The following is a 13,964-nucleotide window of genomic DNA, read 5'->3' on the forward strand; positions in this document are numbered from 1 at the left end:
GGAGAATACAGTGTCCACAGAAAAGGCGGGACACAAAGGAGTGTGCTATTAATAGTGTGCTATTAAGCCACAATATAGACTCCATTTAAGTTCATCTCTTGGTCTGTCACACTGATGAATACCTGTAGCCCTCCAGATGTTGTTAGAACGCAGCTCCCATCATCCCTGACTGTGCTGGCTGGGGTTGATTGAAGTTCAAGAACATCTGAAATGCCACAGGCTCCCCATTCTTGATCTATTCAGTGCCCACTTACATCTCAGCATACTCAAAAGAGACATCCAGTACAGGTAGTTAAGTGTCTAAGCCTCACAGTGGCTGAACATGTCTACCGAAAACACTGAGAAGCCACAGGATTTTGTGTGTGAGAGAGAGATGCAAATCTGCTATTCCTGTTCTCATTTAACACAGTGCAAATTTCACTGAAACACCCATTTCAAAGGGGCTTACCTGTCTCTGCCCCTGGTAAGTGTGCGTGGATTGCAACCCAAGTCTTCAAGATTGCTTTCAGTATCAACATATGTATTGCTCCTCAAACAGTTGTTGCTTACGGAAGGTGGAGCTGTATGTGTATCTAAGATACTTAAGATTCCACTAAAATAATGCCAAAACGCCCATACCTTAAAGAGAAAGAATCCATTACTGGAAAGTCTTCACAGATGATGTTCACCTGCCAGGGTGGTGTTGGAGCCCAAGTGTGTTGTTGTTAAGTACTGTACAGGGGACTCTAAGCCCTCCCCACAGTGAAGCAATGGATATAGGATTTATTAGATCTGGTCAATAAGGAAAGAATTATTTATAGTAGAAGAAGCACTCCAGGGAAGCTTGATTCCATTTGGCAGCTGATCCTAAAGAGGCTTAGCAATTAGAATAACTCACTACTCTTTTTTAGCGTCCATCACCCCCCGAGTGTTTTTAATATTATGGGATGGAGGACTGAGGAACTGAGATGGACGTGCTTGAAGAGGGCGTTGTTGACATTATTCGCTGCCTTGCATATTTGCGGCTTCTGAAACTTCCATATAGCTTTAAACACAAACACAAGAAAACCTTTAATATTATTAAATTACAGATTTACAAGTTATGTATTTCCCTTGTGGAAAGTAACAAAGGGTGAGCTGAGGGGGAGGCAAAATTACAAGAACTGAATTTAAATTCTTTCAGCTGAATTAATTATTTCAATTAAGATCATTAATATAAATGTCTACATATTGAGGAACCAAATTTTAAAATCCTTTTAGAATCTCGTGGCACTTAAAATACCATTAAATCTTTGTGGCAGAGGTTTTCTCCCACTAGAATCTCTTAATCGAAAACATGAAGCCCAAGGCACAATAACAACGTAAAAGACTTAACCACAAATGTAGTTTCCGTTGCCTCTTGTTGAGGGCCACCAGGTCACCCCAGAGAGTGTGCCTAAACCCATTGTGCCTCCAGTCTCATTTCTCCAATCAAGCCCAGCACCAAGGAGGGGTCAGGTGGGGCACTGGCTGAGGGTTTGGACCCTCTGAGAAGCCCGCCAACCTTCCCCTTCAGGACCCAAATGTATGAGACATTTTTAGTAGACTGTTGTTGCGTTTATTCCATGGCTTTTTATACACTCAAATAACATATCTTATAAGCAGTCTATTCTATAAACATGTGAAGCTGCCTTATACCTAACCAGCCACACAGAATCCCTTTTTAAAAGACCTGAAGATGCAAGGGATTGACGCTCAGACCCAATACCTGCAAAACATGTGCCCTGCAGCTACTTTGCGGCCTCTTTCAAGGGCTTCTGAATCATTCTGGAAACTGAGTTTTATTTTGCTCTGGATGCCTTTGTCTGTAGAATATATGTTCTAATTTGCTCTATATGAGCCAATGAGACAGAAGAAGAGACAGAAGAAATGTACCAACTCCTTCCCTTTGGGGCTGCCAGGTTGCAGCTAAGGTTGTCCATTCCACAGCAGTGAAAGAGGAGGCAGGTGCATCTTCTCCAACGACGCTCTTCCCGTGGTCCCTTTCCACATCCTCAGCTCTCACCTCCGCTTGGATTAGGCTTGTTTTTACACCCAATACTACCCTGGAAACAAAGTTGTATCAACATTACTTAGGCTGTACTGGGGAGACAGACCCACTGAGGATAGTAGGACTTCCTTCTGTAGAAACATGCATAAGATTTTGCTGTTAGCAGCTGTTTGGCGAAGGTTTAATTTACCTTTACCTTATTTATTCATCACTGATATAAAAGATTTAAATAAAGGGGAAAGGCCATTATAGAGGACAAATTAGTGAAATAAAGGACAGTGATTCACCCTACCCGAGACAAAGTACATACTATTGATGTTTGAGTGTACATCATTAATTAGTGTATTTATTAAGATCTCTTTATTTAGGGTATGCTATGACCTCTAGTGGTTAGATAAAAGTCATTGTTGGCTTTAGTACAGGAAACTCTGTTTTGTGTGCAATTTACAAACAAACCTCCTGTAAGGATACACACCCTTTCCGTCTCTGTTTGGCCCCACAAATTCATCCTGTTGCCACTGCTCTGAGATACCTTCATGCATTCAGTGATGCTGCACCATTCCAACACACATTTCAACTGGGGCACCAGTTCTGTGCCTTTTTTAATACTGAGTGGCAGATTTTTAAAAAAAACAACAACAACAAACCCAGCAGGCACATCATCTCATCAACGCATTTCCATACCAGGAAAATTGCCCTGGTGGTTTTTGTTTCTGCATATCATACACCTCTTAAATGCACGAGAGCCCTACTAAAAAAGAAGTTGGCCATGCTTTGGTTCAAAATGAAAAAAAGATGTATCTTTGCAGGCAATCCTATGCATATCTAAGGAGTTCACCTAAGGAGCCTCATCAGCAGAAGTCCTACACAGAGACTTCCACCTTCACAACAGGGCCTCTCCTCTCCCTGTACAACACCTTCTCCCCCCCCCCCCATTGGAAGTGGGGTAGTCAGGAAAACCCCAGAACAGCACAAGGGGTGAGGAGAAGAATTGTTCCATCTGGTGAGCTGCAATGTTTGCAGACAGAACGTTTGTCATAGTGTGATGTTGAATTCCACCTGCTATCTTGAATGGGGCTTGCTCCTTTGTGAGACATGGAGCCCCCAAAGAACAAAATAAAATATCTATAATTTAAATAGTTCTTGACTACGCTGGGAAATTTCTACAGGAGGGAACCTAAATGGCCAATCCAGCCCCTGGAGGCAGCCTCCCCCAACCTAGTATCCTCCAGATGTTTTGGACCGCAACTCTCATCATCCCACACCACTAATGATGCAGGCTGATGAAAGTTGGGGTGCAGAAAATAGCTGGAGGATACCTGGCTTGGTCAGCTGCTCTGAGGCAATAAAATACGAAGGAGGGGAAAATGTGTCTCCTTGTCTTTGTTCAGCAGGTGGGGACCACAATGGGGAGAAATGCTGAGGAAGGAACACAGCTGTCTCTGCCATCTTCCTGATCCCTGCATACAAAAAGATGTTGAGGGCAGCAAAAGAATGTCAGACAACCTTGATCCAGCCCCAGGCACTAGACCACATTGGACTACCATCAAATAGTCTTGGCTCATCTAAACATGAGATTAACAAGGTTCCTAGGGGATCAAGCAAATGTGGGTCTGCAATGGGGAGAACTGTGGTCTGAGCTTAAAATGGTGGTATGTTATAAGCACCGAAGTGTGCTCTTAGCTCATTGGATTCTGGGAACTGACAATGATTCTGCTTAGGGAATAGTATGTTGTACACAGGCTGATTGCTGCTTCCCTGTAATTCTTTCAGAACACATCAATGTGCAATAAGAAACAGATTCTCAGATAAACTAAAGCACATTGCTCTCTCCTCTGAAGAAAATCCTGGAATGGCTGCCCTGTACTTGCCACCTTGCAGGAAAGGGCGAGCTAAGCAAAACATTCATCTTTTTATTGTTCACTGGTTCATGAACAAAACTAGGTTATTCTGCTGTTAGCTTCTGTGTATGACAGTTCACTGGAAACACTTGAATCAGATAATTGGAATCCAACTCTCCTGTTGACAACAGTAGTATGAAAAAACGGAATTGAATATGTAGAAGGAAATGATCTGATGGCTTTCATCTGCTCTTCGTCGCTAGGGAGAGAGCTTTTCCATTTGTCTCCGTCGGAGGCAGCCCCATTCCTCATCATGGAGAGGCTCTTGCCTTCATGGAGAAACCACAGAAAAATAATGACCATGCAGAAAAGGAAATAATATTACAAGCCATCCTGTTGTCAGAGTCAATCATGGGACTGCACCAAGACAGGTCAGGATCACATCTCACTATATCTTTGAAATCTATTAAAAAGCAGTTTGTGGACTTGTTTTATGGCCATAGGTAGTGATGTGTGATTTCTGCGCCAAAATAGTTGGAAACATTATACACCAAGTATACTATGTCAGCTGAGTATATTTGCTGGGCTTTGTAAGTCATTCAACATCTAGGATTTAGGGGAGGGAAAAGTGAACGTTTCTTCAGGGAACTTAGGCACTGTCTCATTCTTGGAGTCCTAACCAGGTGTGTTGGGGGTGCCCTAAAGCAACAGGGCCACAGGTGTTGTGCCCTGAGTCTCATAATAATTTAAGAAAAGCCCTCCTGGATTAGGCCAGACATCCATCTATCCAGCTTCCTGTTTTCACAGTGGCCCACTGGATGCCTATGGGAAGCCTGCAAGCATCTATCAATTTTGTGGAAACTGGTCAGACTGGAGTGGCACAACTGTTTTTCAGATTTTTTAGATTAATCTCAAGAGCATCTTGGCTCTTCAGCAGTGGTGAAGAACCCAGAGGTGAAGCTGCCCAGATGTTGTTGGACCACAAGTCCCATCATCCCTGACCATTGACCATGCAAGCTGGGGCTGATGGAAGTTAGAGTCCAACAACCTGTTGATGATGTTGCTATATTTATAGATTTATAAAGTTCAAGGTATGCCCATAACAGCTTATTCTTGAGCAAACTGTCATGAAAATAGCATAAAAGCATAAGTGAAGACAGGTGTAGTATTTTAAGAGCAAGGTTTGCATTCAAAAAAAATATACCTTTTTCTCTTCCCAGGGTAAGATATGACACTTGGTTTAACAAGTTTTTAACAGTTATTTATGAGCCAGAAAAAATGAGCTATGAAAGGAACCTATTGATTTGTGTCTATGCCATCTACAACATACCTCTTACCCAACTATTGGCAACTATTTCTAAATATTTGAAATTAAAAATAAATAAGGTGAAGGACAAAGTAGATACATATAAACATGTAGGTCACTTTAAGTTTGTTTGTTTTTTTATGCAGACTTGGGAGGGAGGAAGTCTGACATCCAAATCAAAATTTAACTTGCTGAAATGTGTTTGTGTAAGGCATGTTGCAAAGCTGGGGTCAAACCATGGATGAAGAATCTTCTGTGTCCTCTGTTAAAATGTTGTATCTCTCTCTGTCCCCCAAGACAAGCAGCAAAGCGGCAGACACCCTCTTGATTCTGTAAGGTCCTAAGCACCGTGATTCAGTCAATTTAAGCTCATGGTTGTCCCAGAAATTGCTGAAATACTACTCATTTTTCTAAACTAAGCTCACTAAATTGTTACCATTTCCTTTCGCAGCCCAAGAGGATAAATGAATGCACACTGATAATCATTTAATTGCCTTATAAACAACAAGCAATTAGCACTACTTAAATGCTCCAGTGGCACAAATGGCCTTCTAGGAAGACACAATAACAGGTCATTATATTGTGGGGTTATATACTAGGGAGCCATACAATTGAGTCTGAATACGCTTCTTTTCCTCGCTGTGCTACCGTGTGCCATGCAAATCGAAGCCACTAGTGTCATAGGCCCTAGAACCAAATTATGCTGGACTTAACATCACTAGTGCTCTTATAGCTCACATATTTCCAGATGGAATGCTAGGAAGGAATAGGAGCCTGTAGTGATAGATCCATCTCTGCGTCCCCCAAATTTGTATATTAAGGGGAAAGTGCATACAAAGGCATGTATATCAGAAGAAATCTGCACTAAATTGCTTATGAATTTTCAGCAGGATTTTTTTTTCAAAAATGGCAAACTGATGTGGAAATGTGAAGAACTGAGCTTATGACTGGAAAAATAAGTAACTGATATTGACAGATATTCCCATGTGACCTCATTGCCTCAGTTTTCTTTCTGTGGTGGTCATTGCAGACAGAGGGAGAAATTGTGCCTAAATGGCTGTGTTGATTCAACCATTAGCCTTGTTTTGTGAGGCTATTATTGAATTCAGGCTACCAGTACAACCCTCAATAATCAAAACTAAGTGTAATTCTAACTGTCTTTGCATTGTAAGGAGCTCTTGTTTCTTCTGAATCTACAGCCAGCTGAAAGCACAGTGCTTTTAGCTAAAATAAGCATGCAATTCAAATTCCCCTCATCAAATATAGATGAGACACTTCAAAACCGAAAAAGCCACCCTTGCCATTGATCCACAAGAAAGACAGAGGTCCATTTTCTTCCAAAGAGTGGCTCTGCTTTTATTTTGCTGTTATCACACAAGTGTGTTTCTGAAAGCATCAAGCTGATCTCAAATAGTATGGTTACAAGGCATTTTTGAAAAATGAATTGGGTAGCCCAACCTTTCTGGGCAGCTATATAGCCAATAAATAGGTCCATACAGCAGAGTTGCTATAAACTTAATTACAATCCCTATAATTTTCAATCTCTGTGGTAACTTTTCTGGTGTCTCTTTTTGATCTTTTCACGTTTAGTTGTCTTATCACTGTGAAACGGAAGCTATGAAGCACTATTTTTGGATGCTACGCAAGAATGCCTTTTGAACTTTTGACGTCTTCTCTTTCTATCATGGTAAAGCAGAAGCAGGGCTGATCCAAGACAATTTGCTGCCTGAGGCAAAGGACATGATGACACTTCCCCTAATCCAGATACAAAAGCTGACCAGTCTGGCAGTTAAAGTTAAATTCAGCACTGGCGAAAGGGCAACAAGCTAGCTTAGTGGCTGCATTGCACACACAACTCCCTGCCCCTTAGCATCCATCGCCTGAGGCAGCTACCTCATCCTCCCTATTGGTAGGGACAGCCCTAAGCAGAAGTATACAATCCAACCGGGAGCATAATTCAGACAGCATTAAACACCTTGAAATCCCATTGATTTCAGTAGGAGTGGGATACACTGATGTTTAGCTTCCCCACTGAAATAATTACAACTTATTGCACAATCCTGTATATGTCTACTCAGAAGCAAGCTCCATTGAATTCAATGGGCCTTATTTTCAAGTACAGATGAATATGAGAAGAGCTTGCTGGATCAGGCCATTGAGCCCAGCATCCTCTTCTCACAGTGATCACCTGGATGTGCCAACAACTGGAATTCTGAAGCATGACTGCCTCTGATTGTGGACGCAAAGCATAGCCATCATGGCTAGTAATCACTGATAGTGTTATCTTCCTTAAATGCTTTTAACATTGGTTGGGTCACACCCTTCTTATTTATGCATGCTTATAGAGCTTAAGAGGAAGAGACTCTTGAGAGTCCCATGGACTGCAAGAAGATCAAACCTATCCATTCTTAAGGAAATCAGCTCTGAGTGCTCACTGAAAGGACAGATCCTGAAGCTGAGGCTCCAATACTTTGGCCACCTCATGAGAAAAGAAGACTCCCTGGGAAAGACCCTGATGTTGGGAAAGATGGAGGGCACAAAGAGAAGAGGACAACAGAGGACGAGATGGTTGGACAGTGTTCTCAAAGCTACCAACATGAGTTTGACCAAACTGCGGGAGGCAGTGGAAGACAGGAGTGCCTGGCGTGCTCTGTTCCATGGGTCGGACACGACTAAACGACTAAACAACAACAACAATAGAGCTTAAACAAACTTTGTAGTCTTCAAACATGTGTGACTTTTGATATTACCACCAAACATATTGCCACCTCTGTATTGTTTTTCCCACATGTATCTACTCACATGTGCTACTACTTGGAGAAATGATTTAGCTGTAGATGTCTGGATCCAGGAACCCAGGATTTAAACCCAAGCCCTAGATCTTGTCAGGGTGAAGAGGCAGGAACATAGTCCACAACCCAAGAGATAAAGCACGGCATGAAAATTTCCAGTGGTTTGTGTGCAGCCCGTAGCCAAACTCGTGTGTGTTTGTGTGTGTTCAAATGTGTATGTTTCTCTTGAAACAGAACTTTGTGAATTCTAATAAGAAATTATATTAGCCCTGAAACAAAATTTGTTCCTCATCTTTGAAGAAACATCTAAAGATAAAGCTTTCATTTCCTTTACTACTGCAAATCCAACCAACCTTTTCTGTAAAAAATGAAATCACCATTAGACTATGAATGCATGTCAACTATTAGGGTCAGTAGCTCTGATTTCCTTCCTCTAAACAGCTGCCACGTCCACAAAGTGACTTTGCTATCTCCAGTGCTTTCTGAATAGGTGCACCCAAGGTTTTCAGAGGTTCAGAGTCCGCTCCACTACAACTACCACCGTCCCAGAAGTGGCTGAGTAAAGAGCAATTGGCAACTCCCCAAAATTGCTAAAAGTTTTCTCCCTCTCTCATAATACTGATTTTAACCTTTAAAGCCCTATACGGCATAGGACACTCGTACCTACGGGACCGTCTCTCCTGGTATGTCCCACGGAGGAGGACCTTACGGTCTTCAAACAAAAACATATTGGAGGTCCCAGGCCACAGAGAGGTTAGGCTGGCCTCAACCAGAGCCAGGGCTTTTTCACCTGTGGCTCCGATCTGGTGGAACACTCTGTCACAAGAGACTAGAGCCCTGCGGGACTTGACATCTTTCCGCAGGGCCTGCAAGACAGAGCTGTTCCACTAGGCCTTTGGCCAAGGCACAGCCTAACCCCCTCCTTTGGTAATTCTTCACAGAACTCTAGCCCAATGGTTGCCATCAATTTGATTTGAACTGATTTTATAATGAATTGATTTTAGAATGCTGTATTATTTTACTGTTGTTAGCTGCTCTGAGCCCAGCTTCGGCTGGGGAGGGCAGGATATAAATAAAACGTTATTGTTATTACTAGAACTCAGTACAGCTGCATGTTGGAAGATTCAGGAAAGACAGAATGAAGTATACAAGTACATAGTTAAATTATGGAGTTCACTCTCACAGGATGTATTGATGGCCACCAGTTTTGATGGCTTTAAAGGAGGTGAAGATTACTTCAAGAAGGCTGAGGGTATCAGTGACTACTAGTACGATGGCTATGCTCTACCTTCACTGACAGAGGCAGTATGATTCTGAATACCAGTTGCTGGAAAGCACAAGGAGAGAGTGCTATTGTGCTCAGGCCCTGCTTATGAGCATCTGCTTGGCCACTGTGAGAGCAGGATGATGAACTAGATGGGCCACTGGCCTGATCCTGAAGGGCCCTTCTTATGTTCTTAGCCCTGCCTCGGATCCCTACTCCAATTCCAGCGGAGTGGTTCAGATAGCACAGAGCCCCTCGCTGTGAAACTGTTAGGGAAAATACAAAAGGGACAGGTTCAGAAAATTCCCTTTAAACAGTGCACTGATTAAGAACGAACAGTTATTATTGTAGTTCATCATTAGTATCTTAGTGCTTAATTACAATGCAGTGTTCTATTCCAGATGATGCGATTTAATTAAGCTCTAAGCTGAGCAAACTAAATAAAATTTAATTAATGTGACTCCTAAAGGTCCCTTGTTATGTCTCCTAAATGTACAACATATTGCAGGTGCAAGTGCCATTTCCCTCGGGAGACCTCATTGAGCTATTTTGCTTCTTCAGTATCTCGCAGGCTAAAACACAAATGCACACACACCCCTGTTACTGGAGGGAAGGGTGTTTTCAGTATGCACATCATGGAAAAACAACAGCACTGGCTCGGTATGTACAAACTGTGTCAAAGCAGTCAAACTGACAGCTTTGTTTAGTAGCAATCCATTAATTGACAACTGGATTTACGTGGCTTCCGAAACCACTGAGGGCTCATTTGCCTTATCACTAACAAAGCAAATGTCTCCAGTCTGAACAAAATGCTCAGATGAGCCACTTTAAGCTAAACAACCTCAAATGAGCTGTGACATATTTAGGAAGAACTCATTGAACACAATTTTATAATAAGGGGGATGGCTTTCATGCGCTGCTAGATTTGTTATGCAAGCAGCCGAAAAATCAAACAGGGAGAAGGCTGCATTTGCCAGAACGCTCCTTATGTTGTTCTTCCTATGCTACATTTGTGAGAATCTGTGGCAATATTCACTGATGTTGTTTTGAAAACAACAACACCTTCTTCTTACTCTCAGCCTATCCCTATGGTTATAACCATTCAGTGGTTAAAAACAAAAACATCAGCCCTTTGCAGTGTGAGCAATTTGATGCATGGTTAAAGTCGGGAAAGGTCTGTAGCTCAGTGGCAGAGCATCTGCCTTGCTGCAGAAGGTCACAGAATCATAGAATTGTAGAGTTGGAGGGACACTAAGGGCCATCTAGTCCAACCCCCTGCTATGCAAGAATCATAGCTCAAGAATCCCTGGCAGATAGCCATGCAACCTTTGTTTAAAAACTTCCATTGAAGGAGCGTCCACCACTTTTCATAGTCCCAGGTTAATTTCCCAGCATCTCCAGGTAGGGCTAGGAAGGGCTCCTGTTTGAAACCCTGGCCAATTGCTGACCTAGATGGATCAATGGTCTGACTCTGGGTGTCGGGGACTGGACCTCAGAGGAGAAATGGTGGAGACCGCCTGCCCCTCTCCCTGAACCTTCCAGAGAAGAGGAAGACAGTACAGTGGTACCTCGGGTTACAGACGCTTCAGGTTACAGACTCTGCAAACCCAGAAATAGTACCTCGGGTTAAGAACTTTGCTTCAGGATGAGAACAGAAATTGTGCAAAGGCGGCACGGCAGCAGCGGGAGGCCCCATTAGCTAAAGTGGTGCTTCAGGTTAAGAACAGTTTCAGGTTAAGAACGGACCTCCAGAACCAATTAAGTTCTTTTTCTTTTTTTTCTTTTTAAAATATTTTTTATTGAATCATTTTATGTTTCAAAAAACATTACAACCATACCACCACTAAATATAATTGAGAAATAAAAATTACATACATCAATATTTAGTTTGTTATTTGTTATTTACCGTCTTATTTCCTCCCAAACATTCCATACAAAAACACATATATGTACAGACACACACACACACACAAAATGATAATAATGAAAGTAAATATTTTCCCCCTTTTATCTTACTAAATCTTTTCTTCAACTTTGACTTCCTGTCAAGTCCCTTTGCATATATTTTATCTTACAATCGAATATCAGAACGAATTAAGTTCTTAACCCGAGGTACCACTGTATAGATTTGCAACAGTGGTTTGCGGGAGGTCATAGCCCAGAGGCTGAAGAGGGGGAAGGCTGGGAAATAATGGGAGAGGAGCAGGAAGAAGAAGAAGCACCAGGGGAGAGACAGCTGATAGACTCAGTGTCTTTAGAAAGCATGCCAGACCCCCCCCCATAACCCCGTGGGCATTGAAAGTAGGAGAGCAGAGACCTCAGAGGCAGAAGGCACAGATCAGCCACCATAGGGATGGACTATAACAGGAGAGATGGAGGGTGCAGGGTTTCACTTGGAGCAAAGCCATTACTACAAGAGGCAGCTTTTCTAAGCCTCTCTTTTATATTGAATAAAACACTTCTATTCCTGGCAGCCTACCATGGGGGGGAATGGATTTCCTGGCACCTGGCACTACACACTTACCTTTTGCCTCACTCTTTCCAAGTACAGGTTAATGGGGGAGGGACCAAAAGCTTCTGATCTCATTCTTGCAGCCATGGCAGAAATGGAAAGGAGAGCAGGGAGTATGTGAGCCTCAGGCTCACCTCGGCTCATTCCCATGATGATAAGCCATTTTATTTATAGTATTGCAATTTTAGTGTTTTACTGTTTTAGCATTTTAACACGTACGCTGCCTTGAGACAGATCATAATAGGCAGCATATAAATAAGTAAATAACTTATATTCCACAATCAGGGTGCAGCCCCAGAAAAAGTCCGATCCAAATCCCATCAGCCCCAGCCAGCCTCCAGATTGTAACACACAACATCTGGAGGAAATCACATTGGGGAAGCCTGGAGGCTTGTTTGTTTTTGTTGACTACCAGCTGCTTTTTGCTACTCCCTCCCTCTCTCCTCTATGAAAGGAGTGGCATGTATTCTGCTGGATGAGCATTGCGTGGGGCCAGATACAGCAACGCCATGGCATTTAACTTGTTTTTAAAGAAAATAACAAACTATTGACCCAATACAAATCTCATCTTAGAAACTGTGGGTTGGACACACATCCCTGTATTGCAACGAGCTACTGATGTATCAGCTCAGACAGGCATTTAAGAAAACCCACTTGTACTGTTTTCACAGCAATCTTCATGTCAGAAAATCAACAATTATTTAGTAGCCCAGTGATTTTCCTAGAAGATAACATTTATTTGCTTTGGGCAGATTATTATTCTGAGCAAAACCTGTGAAACAACAGCATCCCAGGAAAACGTACTATTTACAACTGTCAAAAATAAGTATAAAGGACATACCGAAACAAACAAGGTGCGTTCTGATTGCCTTTAATATGACAGTCTTCCTATATAGTCAATCAAGTAATACTAGGTATTAGTAGAGTTACTGAGAGAAAAGTGGAGGGTATGCTGACCTAGTGAATAAAAATTCAGAGCATATTTTATCCCTACCAATTTTAAGATTTGCTTACTAGTCTAGTGTGAGCTGGACAAGCGGATCAGCAAGGCAGCTATGGCAATGGCTCTCGTCTCCGAAAGGGTGTGGGAGAATGTGAAATCAATGTTAGAATTCCTGCTCCGTGTCTATCACATGACGGTATATGTTTTGACTCCACAGAGTGGGAAGTGATGGAGACAGGAAGTTTGTGTTACTGTGTTCCATGGAGTGGGACTATTGTCCTTTTTTCTTTTTCTCTTTGTTGTCTGATGCTAGAGAGAGAGGGAGCGATGTTGCTCCGTGTGTGCTTATATGTAAATAAAGTAGATTAGCCAAAATGCTGAGTTGCTGAGGTCTGTTACGCAAGCTGCACAAACTCTGCGGATCCCTAAGTGTGCCAATGTCTGTTGGCATCGGTCGCTGTGATGTTCGGGCTGAAGAAAGCTTTTGAAGCTCCCGAACAAATGAACAGGAGGGAGAGAACATGGCAGTTAAGCATGTGTTTCTGCCAGGGTCCTACTCGAGTGTAGGACAAACTCCTAACAATTAATAACCAATACCAAGATGAGGGTCTACCAGGCTTGTGTGTTGAGCTTGTTATGCAAGTGAGTTGTGGGCAACTTACAACCACCAGGAGTGAAGCATCAACACCTTCCACATGCGCTGCATCAGGAAGATTTTGGGCAGGACAGAGTCTCAAAGAAAGATGTGTTCTCCCAAGCCCACATTCCCAGGATGTTCACCACTCCTGTCTCAGCAACGTCTCTGCTGGATTGGTCATGTTCACAGAATGGAAGATGGTAGGATCCCCAAGGACAAGCTGGCTTCAGGCACCAAGCCTGTGGGCAGACCAACTTTGCATTACAAAGATGTCTGCAAACATGACATGAAGGTTGGCAACATCAACCCTGCCATGTGGGAATCCCTTGCAGACAACCTCAGCGCTTGGAGAAAGGAATGACCACTGAGAGGAGCGCAGAGAGAAAAAACACCAGAGTGCATCTGCAGCAGCAGCAACCGGCCCCTTCACATCTGGGCTTCTAGAGCAGGCTTCCTCAACCTTGGTCCTCCAGATGTTTTGAGACTACAACTCCCATCATCCCTGACCACTGGTCTCACTAGCTAGGGATCATGGGAGTTGTAGGCCAAAAACATCTGGAGGGCCGAGGTTGAGGAAGCCTGTTCTAGAGGATGCACAGATCTTGCCTTTGGGTATTGTGCCAAAGAAGACCCCTGGTGAGTTCTGTTTAATTCACAATCT

Source organism: Podarcis cretensis (genome assembly GCF_951804945.1).
Source record: "Podarcis cretensis genome assembly, chromosome: 6".
Lineage (NCBI taxonomy): Eukaryota > Metazoa > Chordata > Lepidosauria > Squamata > Lacertidae > Podarcis > Podarcis cretensis.